We start from the raw sequence: 15,059 nt of genomic DNA on the forward strand, positions 1-15,059 counted from the left end.
ATAATATCTGTTAATATATGATGTACTGTATTTGCATTGGGGATCGCCGGTCCTGCTTTGGAAGCCCCTGACTTCCTGAGGCTTGCCACCTGCCTATAGGTAATATGGTTCCTTCCTGCTCCCCATTATCCTTCACATGGGCTTATATAAACACACTTCTCTGAATCATTCACTGACTGTGCTTCAGGTTTTCCCTCAAAGCAAACGCCCCCCTCCTGAAATTAGATGCAATATTTTCGATCAGCCTCCTCATTGTGCGAAATTGCGACGGCATAGTTTAATAAAGTATCCTTCTCTCTCTTCCTCCCTCTCCCTCTCTCTTGCAATTAGATGCAATAGCCTTCCTATTGCGTAATACTCGCATTGTATAGTCTGTGGATTATCTCTGTCTCCCCCTCTCTCAGTCCTCTCTTTCTCTTTCATGCACGCACTCACTGTCACTCCTGCATTCCTCTCTCACTGCCTCTCTTGCCCTCGCTTGCAATTAGACGCAATAGATGCAGCCTTTTTTGTTATGGAATGCCGGTATTACATATTCCACAGACTCTCTCCTCCTCTGCTGCAATTATATGCAATAGTTTAGAATATTCAGCCCATTGAGCGATGCCACTATTGTCATTGGAGTCTATGGGCTTGACTTTTTTTTTTTGGTTGTGTTTTGTTGCCATAGCAGAGGAATGATGTGGCTTGATATTGTACTGTATAGATGATCTGAACAATGACATTTTAGAAGCAAGCAGAGCAGAGGCATAGATATTTTAATTTAATGGCAGTTTATCATTAATAATATGTGTGAACAGCAGTGTAACATAACAACAGAAAACAAAAATAAGTGATATAAGGAAACTGGGCCAGGGGAAAATGCACAGTCATTGGACTGTATTTCTCTCTCTCTCTCTCTCTCTCTCTCTCTCTCTCTCTCTTCTCCTTGCTCTATTTTCCCTAATAAGGCATGGTACCTTGGAGCCAAATCCTGAATTTTCCTGGATCCAGATACCAGGGCTTCGCCCCCACCTGTACTGTACATCGCCCATGTAGGGCCCCCAGCTCCCACCGGATTTGTCACACACACTCTCGCGCCCCTAATTGAATGGCGACGGCATTGCCGCAGGCCACTGAATGGGGGGCTTAAACCCCCATGGGTAATCTTCCTACCCGCTCTCCTTATGTGCCCAGCCCTGTAATCTCCTCTGTGGTCACTGCCGGTTCAAATCCCAGCCGATTACATGTGTCTATTCGTCACACACTCGTGGTTTCGCACGGAGCCTCACAGACCCTGCCGCTTTGGCCATGAACCGGACCGAGAAACGTTTCTGAAATGCTGCCGCCGTATGGCAAGAGCCGGCGCATTTCCGCAGCTCTGAAAACAAACCCACACACTCAGGGAAGCAGATTTTTGTTAAGATGCATAGTCTAAAATGGACGACTAAATCAACACTTTTTACTGTGCAAATGAATGCTGACACGTCAAATACAGTGTAAATCCAGCTTAAGCCAGTCTTTGGTTATCATTTTGCATTTTTTATTTCTGTAATTTTTAAAATTATCCTATTGTGTTATTTACTTATTATTTTTTTATATGCATACTCGCTGTTTCTTACTCAGACAATAAAATTCATCCTTTAAACTGTCAGGGTGTGACGGCGATGCACGTTTCCACCTGGGTTCAGGACGCCCAAAGCATTTATTGCAACCTGCAGGCCACACCTGTATCATTGTCATATTGTTTGTTTCCTGCTTGTTCCTGCAGCACCACATGGGTTAAGACCCTCCCAGTGGGTCCATTATGACCTCACAATGTGCCTGCTAAGGACATGCAGGGGGGTCTAACCAGTGGGTCCATTATGACCTCACAAAACACCCTCTTTGTCATGCCACTATACCGCAGCTTGTGCTACATGAGAGCCAGTGGCAAATATGCATATTTCATTAAAGCTGCTGTACTCATTTCAACTCATTACTCCATTATGTTCTTACTAAAGTTTCAAAATGAATCAAGCCCTCTTCTGATCTATTGTAGTGATTTAGCCTTGCTAAAGATGAAAAATCCGAAGCATTAAAGGGTATATCTCCCTCACTTGTTTATAAAGAGAGCTTTTTGATATGTATGACTGCAAAATATGTGCCATTAGCTTAAAATGTTCTATTGTTTTAAAGACAAAAAATAGGTTTCCTGACATTCTGGAGCTTTTTTCCAGCTCATGGGAGTTTAACTTGTACAAAAATGTTTTGAGGGCAGAACAAAGAATGATTGATTCAGAGAGATAACCAATCAGATTGTAGAGGAGCTGGGTCCAAGCAAGAAGAGGATGTGGGGCCAAGACATCTGATTGGTTGGTCCCGTCTCCTCCAGCTGCTTGGACCCACCTTCTCTACAATCTGATCGGTTATCGCTCTCAATCGTTTTTTCCCTCTGCCTACATTTTGTGTAAGTAAAACTGTCATGAGCCTTTTTCCAGTATGAAGGTTCTTCGTTGAGGATCCACGTTCCTTGTTTCTGGAGCAGAGGCCGAGCATCATGACAAACGAGCCACTTCCTGTCCTCTGTTTTAATTCAGCTTGAATGGTGTCAAAAATGCTGGGGGCAAAACATCCTGTAAGTGAGAAGCGGGGCGGTGAAACATATAGAAATGGAAACATTTAAATATGACTGAAGGAGTTGGTCCAGGGCTGTGGGTTTGAAGCCCTCCCACAAACATGCTAAAATATGAAGCTAGATAAACTGATGCCTTTGAATTGCTCATACTACTGTATGCTATTTCTGTAACCCTGCATTGAGTAAGTGGGAGGGTCACACTGTGACGTTTACAGACATACACATGCGTGTTGACAAAGAGCAGGCACAGTGTTGTGCGGTCATATGATTTGTAAAATAATCCCTGAATATACAGACCAATCTTTGGTTTTTAAAAATCTGCATATATATCCTTGTTAATTCCTGGTTCAGCTGGCAGAAGGCTACACTGCGAGGCAGGCTGCTTCCAGGCTCGAAGTTTCTGAAACAGCAGTGCACAAGAACCAGGTGAAATAGGAGACACTAGCAATATGTAAAAGCCAGCCAGGCAAAGGGCAGAAGCAACTTCTACTAATGCCAGAGATGACTGTCAACTTATCCAGCAGTGCCTCATAAATCAGAGGATGACCTCAAGTGACCTTCAAAAGGAATGGGAAACATTAAGTGGTGTGAAATCCACTGCTAGGACAATTCGTAATAGGCCTTAGTCGAAGCAGGACCCATAAAACAAGGAAGAAGCCCTTCATCAATGAGAAGTAGGAAAGAGCCAGGCTGGAGTACCGTACATATCAAAAAACCGGGAAATGAGTGAAACAAAAATTTTTGCTGTGGTCTCTTAATTTTCTTCAGAGCTGTACGTGTGGTGTTTGTCTATATGTCCTGTTTTGTTTATTCATTGAGGGTGGGGTAATGAGTTATATTCCATCATCTGTACCCCCCAGCTGTAAATTCAAATAGATTTAGTTGTTTGTTTGCTTGCTTTTCCTCATAGGTTTGATACCTATATTGTCCTATTCACCTTTGTCTATGCCACTACTTTACTGTTAGAACTTGTCTATTTTTATTTCTAGGAACATATTTAGACTTAAATCTACAGTGCAGTTAGCTAGGTGTCAGGAGTCTCGGTGGGGCTCCCTCGTTGGCGATCAAATGTGTGTTTGTGTTGTGTTACGTCAGTCTCTCAGCATGCGGTAATATGAAGGCGTCGTTTTCTTTCCCGAAAGCGACCACTGGACCATCAATCGTCCCACACGGAGGCCCACGACATCGCAAAACAACGCTGACCATCTGTGACTTTTTCGTCTTGATTTTTATCATTTCACATACAATCGTACAACTGAACATATGGCAGCTTGTGAAATGAATCTGAATATTCGACGCATCTGTGTGTACGTCATTTATTCATTTATTAATATAGGAAGCTAAACTCACAGCCCGGTGTCGTCCACTCACAGACGTTTTGGCAAATGGTGAAAAGGGCATCATTACATCAGGCTAACAAGGAAGCCATAAATCTGCGTTAATGACAAGACATAAAGATTCCCATCGTGAATACCACACAAAACTGCAACAACTACTATTATGACTGGGAATTAAACAGCAAGACTGTGGTATTTTGATGGAAGTCTACGGAAACAGCTCCCACTCTGAGACGTGTTGTTATCCCATCTATGACCCTGTAAGGGGTTATGTAGGATGGATGGATAGACGGATGGAAGTATGTTATTTAATTGGTTCAGACAAACATGCACATTAAAATACATTAAATGCATCAATTTCACCTTGACCCAACAGATTCAAGGTCAAAGTTCAGAGATCATGAATTTAAAAGCCAAAAAAATGAAACATCATGCAAAGAGCTAACTAACTGCCCCCCCCCCCCCAAAAAAAAACAAAAAACTTTACTTTACACCTGCCTTTTGTTTATAAAGTGTTGAACTATAGTTATTGGGGTGTGGTTACCCCCTGGATTTAACAGTCAGGTGAGTGTATCTTCCATTATAATGAACCAAGTTATCTTCATTTATTGCATTAAAATTGGCAGTGCTGTGTAGTTCTTTTATTGATCTCATTCACACAACATTGCAGTTGATTTGTAGAATTACTTCTGCCTGCAGAAAGAAATATAGGCCCAACACATTATTTGTGGCACGTGGTTCTGTGGGTTGGGAGACTTTGCCTCTGTGTAGAATGTGGCTGATTTCTGTCAGAGTAACCAGGCCACTGTTGGGCTCTTCAGCAAGGGGAGTAGCTCTGAAAAAGGCTCCAGGGGTGCTGGAAGAACGGCTGACCCTGCAGTCAGACCCAAAGCTTTGCTCTCACCTGCAAGATGGGATATGCAAAGAATGAAATAATGACGATCCAGACATCCTACATCCTGTTCATAAAGCATCTAACTATAAACGAGACATTCATGGCTGTTCTTCTGGCAGCCGAGAACTAGCTCATCTGGGTAATTACCAGTGGCTAGCATGCTAACGGGGACCAGAACTCCCCGTGCTGCGTATTAAAGGGCCGGACGCGAGCACTCACTGTTCCTTCGCATCATGTTCCCCAGCTAAATGCTACACCTTTCCAGTTTATGAAACAGTAAACTGCTCCTCCCCTCAGGTTAACAGCTTTGCCTTGTTATTATCTGCTGTTTCTAGACACCACTTGGTACCATTTCCGACTGACTGCTGCCAGTATTTTGGGGTTTTTACCACTATAATGTATCATCATGCAGCCACTGAGACCTTCAGCAGAATCAAGGTCCAACAGCATCACCCCTTTCCCAGGCCTTCATGATCTAATCACACAAAATCAATCACCAAAGTGGACCTCTATATGAGTGAACAAGGTGCATGCTGATTGGCTATGTTCCACAATCTCTACATGACATGCTCCTTCAAGGCTGAAGGCCAAACAATGATGGACAGAACAGCTGTAGGAAACCACGTGAGATTTTGGGGCAGTTCTCTGGTCTTATCTAATATCTATTAACGTTAAGTCAACGTCAAGGTAAGATGCATCCTCAAAGGTCAGGTCAGGACAGGTAAACATGAGTGTTGTGATTTCTTGGACACCTAGTTTATCGAGCCCCACTGAGAAGTGGGAGCATCTCGTCACATGAAAAAGTAACTTGCCCTGCGAATTAACAGGCCATGCACGTGTCAGAGGAAGCTGGCGAGTCTCCCAGTGCCAGGAGTATATTTAGAAGGTGTTAATTGTTGCAATGGTTCTATCCGGAGTGATTATCGGACCCCGTCCCCCCCCCCCCTCTCCAAGCCAACGTGTACCCTCACCTGTGATTCCTGCGCCATGCCTACAGGGGCAGTGCCACACTCTCAGTGTTTATCGTCAACAATTAAACAATTCCACACATGGTACGACTGTATATCAGCACCGGAGGTATCGGCACTGCGTGTACTTCACTGGAAAACCGGCGAATGAAGAGACCGCAAGCCAGTTTAGCAGTGCAGAGCAGCTCAGGCTCAAAAACAGAGAGCTAAAAAGGAGACTGATGATGTGATTTCAAATCGCGACAGGTTTAGCGCATAGCAGGATCAGACCAACCTTTGACTACCCACCCCCCGCCCCCCCGCCCCGTCCCCTTGTGAACTCTGTCTGTACAAAAATTCCAGATTCAATCAACCTCAAAACATCCCTGCAATGATGTACAGAAGGGAATTTGACTAGGCCATGCTAAACTTTAAAATGCGAATATCTCATAGAATAATGTAGCTATTTTGGTATAAGTCAATTAAACAAAAAGGAAACTGATTACACAAGTTAGTCAGGCTTGTTTCTGTCAAAATATTAAGTGATGCATGGGCTTTTAGATATGCTTGTGAATACACACACACACACACACACACATTTGTATATATCCATCAATCTTCTAACCGCTTATATAGGGCTTGAAGCATATATACAGTACACACATACATGCATTCATATATAAGTAAACTAATAAATACACTGCCTGACAAGACTGACAGCACAGTTAAAATATGGAAGACCTTTCATGCTGGAACGTTTCAGGGAAAGAAAAACAGACCAATGGGACAACCAAAGGCAGGCTGATTGTGTCAAAGAAGAAGGAAATTGATGGTTTTTGAATTCGGAAACAAAAGCCAAAGTCCTCTTGACAAGCCCCCAGAGATGAAGACACGTCATGTCCTGAATATTTCAGAACTCCATCCGTGTCAGAGATGATTGCTCACAGACACCCTACTGCTCACCATTACTGAATATGAAAATTAAGGGTTAGCGCCCCATTTATTTACTCTCTTTATTGTTTTAAAGCAAGGTTGGTCACTAAGTCTGAGGCATTATTCATTTAGCCGCACCATGCAAAATTGCATCAGTCCATCTCACACAGACCCAATCGTACTGTAATACCAAAGAAAAACGGCGTCTTACCGCATGGCTGCATTTCACAATCTACAAATCAGTACTTGGACTTCCCTAAATGCAAAACTGTATTGTTTATTTGTTGTGTTTTTTTCCTCACAAAAGGAAAGGGGGAAAATAGAAGCTGTTCTCTGTAGACCTCCCATAATTTGTCTGGGTGAAGAAATTCTGCTGGCAATATTCAGTAATGATGGAGCTCTGCTTAAACTGCCTGCATTTTCTTTAGCCCGCGAGTCACACAAAAACAAATAAAAGAAGCTCCATTTGGAAACCTTATTAGCCTTTGAGTCTCAAAGCAATTAAAGCATTACCGCACAACTGGCTCTGCGAGCCGCCGCGAAAACATTTCGCCGGTTTTAACTTAATTGGTGGTCTCTGCGTGCGCGCTCTCGCCGCCGCTGCTGGCACTCGTTCCCGCGATATTTATTTATTTACCCTTTATTTCATCGGCGTCAGGCGGCATCCGACCCCTTTGTATAGATAAGGAATGGCTTTAATATGGCTCCGTTTTGTTTCGTGAGTTTGCTGAGCGGGATCATGCGTCCTGCTTGGCAGCTGTAACTTGGACTTAGCGGAGGAATGGGACGCCCTGGCTCCCCGTGCGCGCGCCCCCCAAATCACGCCTTGGTGGGTTACAAAGGACTAAACGCGCCTAATAGCCCTATACTTATTATACACTGTAGCTACTGCCAAAGTAGATTATTTCATTTATGGAGACGATTGAGGTTTTACTGTCCCATTTCCCCTTAAATATCTTTTGTTCAAATCTATTTTAAAAATGGCAATAAATGCACTGGCCTCATTCACACGTTTTGGTGTATTTTAAAATAAGAATTATTTTAAATATATCATTCTCCTGGTAATAGATACTAACTAAATTTCTGCTACACGTATCATATTTATTATTGATTATTCATTTTTTCAATTTGTTATTTTTTATTTCTAAATAGGTTTATTTACCTAGTCTTTTCCCTTTTATTGCGGCCATGGATTCCCAAAGAGAAATAATTCGTTCACATAAATACCTGACATGATGTAAGAAATTAAAGTTATCACTACTGTCAAGTAGTTTCACTGCTTAATTTAACCTGTCATTCAATAAATATTAAACATTTTTTTTTAATTATTTTAATTTTTATTAGGTGATGAGGGGGCTGAAGAACAAGTGATATTTGAGTTATTATATTGGCCTGACAGTCAGATCAGACAAAGGAACATTTGCACAGTTTGTAAGGATTGAGAAGCATGGTGTGGAACTCAGTGTGCTTGACAGAGATCTAGTATTGTCCACATTGTCTGCTTCGAGGTGCGAGGGGCTCCCAAAGCGTCTATCCACAATCAGGTGTGCCCTGCACTCCTTGTGTGATCTCTTACGGCACAGGCGCTGAGGCTGAGTTCCGTAGAGGGCACCTCCGCATGACATGCCCAACGACGTCTAGAGACTGATGAAGCCGGAGCGCTGAGTAACTGGCGATGCAAGTAGCAGTGACAGTTTGCAGACAGGGTCAGCGTGCAGGAAGGACACTCTCAACACATTTTAGTAGGATCTTATACAGCATGAGGTATTCAGCATCCTCACCCCCACAGGTGCAATTATATTGTACATTTACAGCAGCTTTATGTTCCCGTCCTCACGGGTCTATGCCATAAATATATCCTCTGTCATCTATCTATCTATCTATCTATCTATCTATCTATCCTATATTCATTCATACGATATTTATTTATAATAAATACAGTTACAGATATTTATGGTCTAGTATGCCAGTCATAGGCTGGGCATCCCTCTGAATGCTTATGAATGTCTCTTTCCATTTATACAATGCAGTATAAAATGTGGGTGCAAACAAACACACATAGAGTACATGATTAAACAGCATGCTACCCCTGTGAGTAGAAATGCTGTTTTTTTTTTATTCTGAATATTTTAGCATAAACATGTTTGTTTCATTATTCCTTTATTTAAGGCCTATATGCTGTAAGTGCCTGTTTTTTTGTAGTTGACTCTGCTCGCTTTCATCCTCAAAATATGGTAATTCTCTTTGCATTTCAAACAAATCATTCTGGTTGTGTCAATCCACAGCGTTAACCTTCAGCTTTGGGGGGTTGGGGGGGCAATTTAGTTCTGCCAGAATTATTTGACAGAAAGTTTCCGCAGTAGGCAGCAAGTAGTTGATTATTCCCATCGCAGAGAAATGAGAACGAATTACCATCTGAGTGGGAAATCATAATTCCACTTCTTTGCTTTTCCCTAAAAGATAACAAATTGGAATTATTTGATAGATGTAACACATGCTTTTTCTCCAGTGTGTGGGTGTGTTCCTAGGTGCCCCATACCAGTATAAAATCACACCTAGGCTTGCTCCGAAAGATATTTTGTAGTCATGCTAAATCATGTATTATACTGTATTTGTCTTGTGTTGCCTTTGTAAGAGAGTGCTGCACTATAAACAGTATTTTTGTACATATACACGCCTAGCTAGTACTGGGTAGGACCCACTTTATTAGGGGCACCTAGCTAGTACCGGGTAGGACCCACTTTATTAGGGACACCTAGCTAGTACTGGGTAGGACCCACTTTATTAGGGGCACCTAGCTAGTACTGGGTAGGACCCACTTTATTAGGGACACCTAGCTAGTACTGGGTAGGACCCACTTTATTAGGGACACCTAGCTAGTACTGGGTAGGACCCACTTTATTAGGGACACCTAGCTAGTACTGGGTAGGACCCACTTTATTAGGGACACCTAGCTAGTACTGGGTAGGACCCACTTTATTAGGGACACCTAGCTAGTACTGGGCAGGACCCACTTTATTAGGGACACCTAGCTAGTACTGGGTAGGACCCACTTTATTAGGGACACCTAGCTAGTACTGGGTAGGACTCACTTTATTAGGGACACCTAGCTAGTACTGGGTAGGACCCACTTTATTAGGGGCACCTAGCTAGTACTGGGTAGGACCCACTTTATTAGGGACACCTAGCTACTACTGGGTAGGACCACTTTATTAGGGGCACCTAGCTAGTACTGGGTGGGACCCACTTTATTAGGGACACCTAGCTAGTACTGGGTAGGACCCACTTTATTAGGGACACCTAGCTAGTACTGGGTAGGACCCACTTTATTAGGGACACCTAGCTAGTACTGGGTAGGACCCACTTTATTAGGGGCACCTAGCTAGTACTGGGTAGGACCCACTTTATTAGGGACACCTAGCTAGTACTGGGTAGGACCCACTTTATTAGGGACACCTAGCTAGTACTGGGTAGGACCCACTTTATTAGAGACACCTAGCTAGTACTGGGTAGGACCCACTTTATTAGGGACACCTAGCTAGTACTGGGTAGGACCCACTTTATTAGGGACACCTAGCTAGTACTGGGTAGGACCCACTTTATTAGGGACACCTAGCTAGTACTGGGTAGGACCCACTTTATTAGGGACACCTAGCTAGTACTGGGTAGGACCCACTTTATTAGGGACACCTAGCTAGTACTGGGTAGGACCCACTTTATTAGGGACACCTAGCTAGTACTGGGTAGGACCCACTTTATTAGGGACACCTAGCTAGTACTGGGTAGGACCCACTTTATTAGGGACACCTAGCTAGTACTGGGTAGGACCCACTTTATTAGGGACACCTAGCTAGTACTGGGTAGGACCCACTTTATTAGGGACACCTAGCTAGTACTGGGTAGGACCCACTTTATTAGGGACACCTAGCTAGTACTGGGTAGGACCCACTTTATTAGGGACACCTAGCTAGTACTGGGTAGGACCCACTTTATTAGAGACACCTAGATAGTACCGGGTAGGATTCAGTTTATTAGGTATACCTGGGTAGTACCAAGTAATACCTGTTTTTATTAGGTTCACCCCGGTAGTACCAGGTAAGACCCACCTAGCTAGGAGCAGGTAGGACAGCTGTTGTCCTCCACTTCTCCAACCTTCTCCCTGATCTGCATGATGTCTGTATTCAGCTACAGCCTCATGGTTTGCTGTTTGGAGCTCAATGGATCAAAGTACCAAATAAACTGCCCACTGATTTGACATTTACACGAGTATGTGAATCAAGATAAAAATGTACAAGGATTGAGATTTAGTATTTAAATATTTTTTTCTACACTGAGGTGCAAGGAAAAAAAATGCAACTAATTGTTGGGTGTGGCTATAAAAAATGTTTGATTTTTTTCTAGAGTAGGGTTAGGGGTTATTATACAGTAATTTAGTTTAAACCAAAGAAGATGTGTGCAGGTTATTGGTCAATTATTTAGTGTTTGTCATTCCAATACGTGTAACTAACCTGTTTTCAATATTCTGTGTTCACTATATGAATATGAAATACAATAAAATAACTTTTTATTGATCCACAACTATTTGTAGAATTTCAGATTCTTTCTGTAATACACAAGTATTGCTCAGGTATTTCTTTTATCCAGTGGAATTTATACAACTGAAAAAAAATGAGGCATTGAAGTACAGTCCTCAAAGGTACAAGAGCACAACCCCTGCTGGATGCTGGAGGCCATCCCACTGGATGGCCCCAGTCCAGACCTGCAGCTCCACACTGAACGTACTGTAACAGTAAACTGCAGATATCAGTGACCAGAACATGTACTCATATGGGAAGAAAATCCTTCTGGTGTCTTTACTAATTGAACAGACCTGCAATCTGAACTTTCAAACTAGGCAGATCTAAAAAGGAGCGGGATGGATAGAGAGAAGAGAGGGAGAAAGAGAGAGAGAGAGAGGAAAGGAAAAGCCTCGTTTTTGTCTTGTTACCCTACAGCTGTCTTCGTGTTCCCCTCCCAGGTGGTGTTGTTTTGTTTGTGTACATATTCACTTGTTTGTTTGTCTGTTTGTTTGTCTTGTGTTTTTCTAAGGGGCAAGAGGTAACTGAAATTTGAATTCAGTCTCCGAAATCCAGCCTCCATCTCTCCTCTCCTCCAAGGGTAAATATTTCGTCTTGCATTGCCCTTGTTATTATGGGGCCTCTGATGTCTGACAGCACAGCTGACGGGGCTGAGGGAACCTTGCTCAAAAACCTGACTTGAATTAAATGCAGCTAACCGTTGCTGGGGAGGGGGGGGCATGTGACGAGAGCTGTACTTTAGCCATCCACTTTCGCCACTTCAGTTTCACAGCCGTGTTTTCCCTGTTCCTCCTCTGCCTGGGAAGTGCGGCCCGCCTACGCACCACTCAGTTTGGAACACAGACATGTTGACTAATTCCACCTCTTAAACTCACAAACCCCTCATTCCCCCGAAAGGATACTGAGGTGATTCTGCTTTATTGCTAACTGTCCTCATAAGGACGTGCGCTATGCCAGATGTCTATGCCAAGGATTTTTCTTTTTTACTGTAATAAAGGAGGCTTGTGCCACAAGGGGGTGGTAAGGGCAACTGTCTGATCTCCAGTCCTGGAGTAAGAAAGTGCACATGCAGAAACACAGACTCACAGTCCCACATGAACTCACTCTCTCGCACGTATTTTCACGCATACTCACAAGCACACAGTAGAGTATATTCATAAACTGTAAAACTATAAGATTGTGATCACAAAAACTACATTCATGAACACACATCACTCAATTTTTTAATGGCAAAGTTTCCATTTTCTGATCAGTAGCTCTGTGTTATCACAGTAAGTACCTTTGAAAAATATAATGTGTGCTAAATTAGAGATCAAAAGTTTCATGTTGAAGTTTCCTTCCTTTTCATTTGAGAAAATGAGCAGAGGCATTATCACATCCCGCATGTGCCCCTAACCAAGGACTCAGGACTCAGGTGGCATGGAGCTGAGGGGCAGAACTTGTGAGGCGGGGTCGCAAGATGATGGTTCTGCTGGATTTTCTCTAGGACTTTTCAGATGGGTAATTACTTTGAATTCCCTGTGTTAAAGTCATAATCCATCTTAATCCAATAGTCAAAACAACTCGCATCTCCCTCTAATGAGACTTTAATTCCCCCTCTTTTTGTCAACAGTTTAGTCGCAGGCAGCCTATGTGGCGTGGTGACGATCGAGTCCCCTTGACATATGTGATGTGGCATGGTGATGATCGAGTCCCCCTGACATATGTGATGTGGTGACAATGGAGTCCCCGTGACATTTATGATGTGGCATGGTGACGACTGAGTCCTCCTGACATATATGATGTGGCATGGTGACGATGGAGTCCCCCTGACATATGTGATGTGGTGACGATGGAGTCCCCTTGACATGTGTGATGTGGTGACGATGGAGTCCCCCTGACATATATGATGTGGTGACCTTAGAGTCCCCCTGACATACTGTATATGATGGGGCATGGTGACGATCGAGTCCCCCTTACATATACGATGTGGCATGGTGACGTTCGAGTCCCCCTGACATATGTGATGTGGTGACGACTGAGTCCTCCTGACATATATGACGTGGCATGGTGACGATCGAGTCCCCCTGACATATATGATGTGGCATGGTGACGTTCGAGTCCCCATGACATATATGATGTGGTGTAGCGACGATCGAGTCCCCCTGACATATGTGATGTGGCGTGGTGACGTTCGAGTCCCCTTGACATATATGATGTGGCGTAGTGACGATGGAGTCCCCCTGACATATGTGATGTGGCGTGGTGATGATCAAGTCCCCTTGACATATGTGATGTGGTGACGATGGAGTCCCCCTGACATATATGATGTGGCATGGTGACGATGGAGTCCCCCTGACATATGTGATGTGGCATGGTGACGATGGAGTCCCCCTGACATATATGATGTGACATGGTGACGATGGAGTCCCCATGACATATGTGATGTGGCGTGGTGACGATCGAGTCCCCCTGACATATATGATGTGGCATGGTGACGTTCGAGTCCCCTTGACATATGCAATTCGAGGTGCTGTCCGCTGATCCATGCTGCCATCCCGCTTCCCCCTCTGCCGGTCACACAGCTCGTTGCGGGAGTCAGTGCTCCTCTGAGTCACTCATCATCCCTCAGCTCGCAGTCACCTGCTCCACACATCCCTCTGAGACGCTGTCAGAACAAACCCCTGAGCTGCTCAGATAAATAACGCTAATTACTCTGCCTCTGTGGACCTCCCACCAGATAATACATAGCCATCCCCAATCTGAACAATGGGCCACAGGCTGGACCCAGGATCATTATTTCTGTTACTTGCAGAGCTCCTCTTCATTAGCGTGATAGTGAAAGCCTGAAGCTCTTCACCAGTCTGATAGTGAAAGCCTGCACTTCATTACTAGTGTGATTGTGAAAGCCTGCACCTCTTCACTAGTCCAATAGTGAAAGCCTGTATCTCTTCACTAGTCCGATAGTGAAAGCCTGCACCTCTTCACTAGTGCGATAGTGAAAACCTGTATCTTTAATGTTTAAATGTGAGACAGGGCAACACTCTGTCCAGTACTGTAAAGGACATTGAAAGGACCGAGGCCTTTAAATGAAGCGGGCTTGATGGGCTGCTCTGTAAATTGGTATATATCTGTAATCACCAGAGATAGACCTAGAAATACAGTAGAATGAACTGTGGTGTGTTCTCTGCATTGAGTCATACCTTTTTTTATTAAAGTTGCATTTGTAATAGAATGTAGCTAATGCTTTGCATTACCGCAGATCCTCATATGTCACACAAATATAGTTAAATAGTTTTTGGTAGTTTGCATTTCAGGGGTGTTTAAGAGTTATAACTAGAAGATAAAGATAACTATCATGACACATGATCATTTAATCATTTTGATATTTATTTTCATTTTTAAGCCTCTGGTTTGTAATGGAAAGTGAAACTCATTTTTATTAGTTTAACACGGTGTCTGGTGTGCGTCACGTGTCACGCATTGCATTCAGCTACCTGTGTTAGCTTGAGGACCCAGGCCAGCACCTCAGCACCACACTACCAGGTGCAGCTGGTTTTCGTTCACGCGGGCAGCGTCGTCTGCAGCGCATTACCATTTGGGTGAGGGCGAGCGAGCGAACGAATGTCGCGAGTAAACAGAGACGGAAAAACCGGGCGGCTTCAGGGAGACGTCTTTAAACAGAGAGATGTTATGCAAGCTTTGCTCGCTAAATATATTCTCATGTGTGTGCTTTGGAATTTAGGGAGGGGCGTTGACTTGGTTCCCAACATTTCTGACTGAAGATGGGTCTAA

Source organism: Paramormyrops kingsleyae, chromosome 19 (genome assembly GCF_048594095.1).
Source record: "Paramormyrops kingsleyae isolate MSU_618 chromosome 19, PKINGS_0.4, whole genome shotgun sequence".
Taxonomy (NCBI): domain Eukaryota; kingdom Metazoa; phylum Chordata; class Actinopteri; order Osteoglossiformes; family Mormyridae; genus Paramormyrops; species Paramormyrops kingsleyae.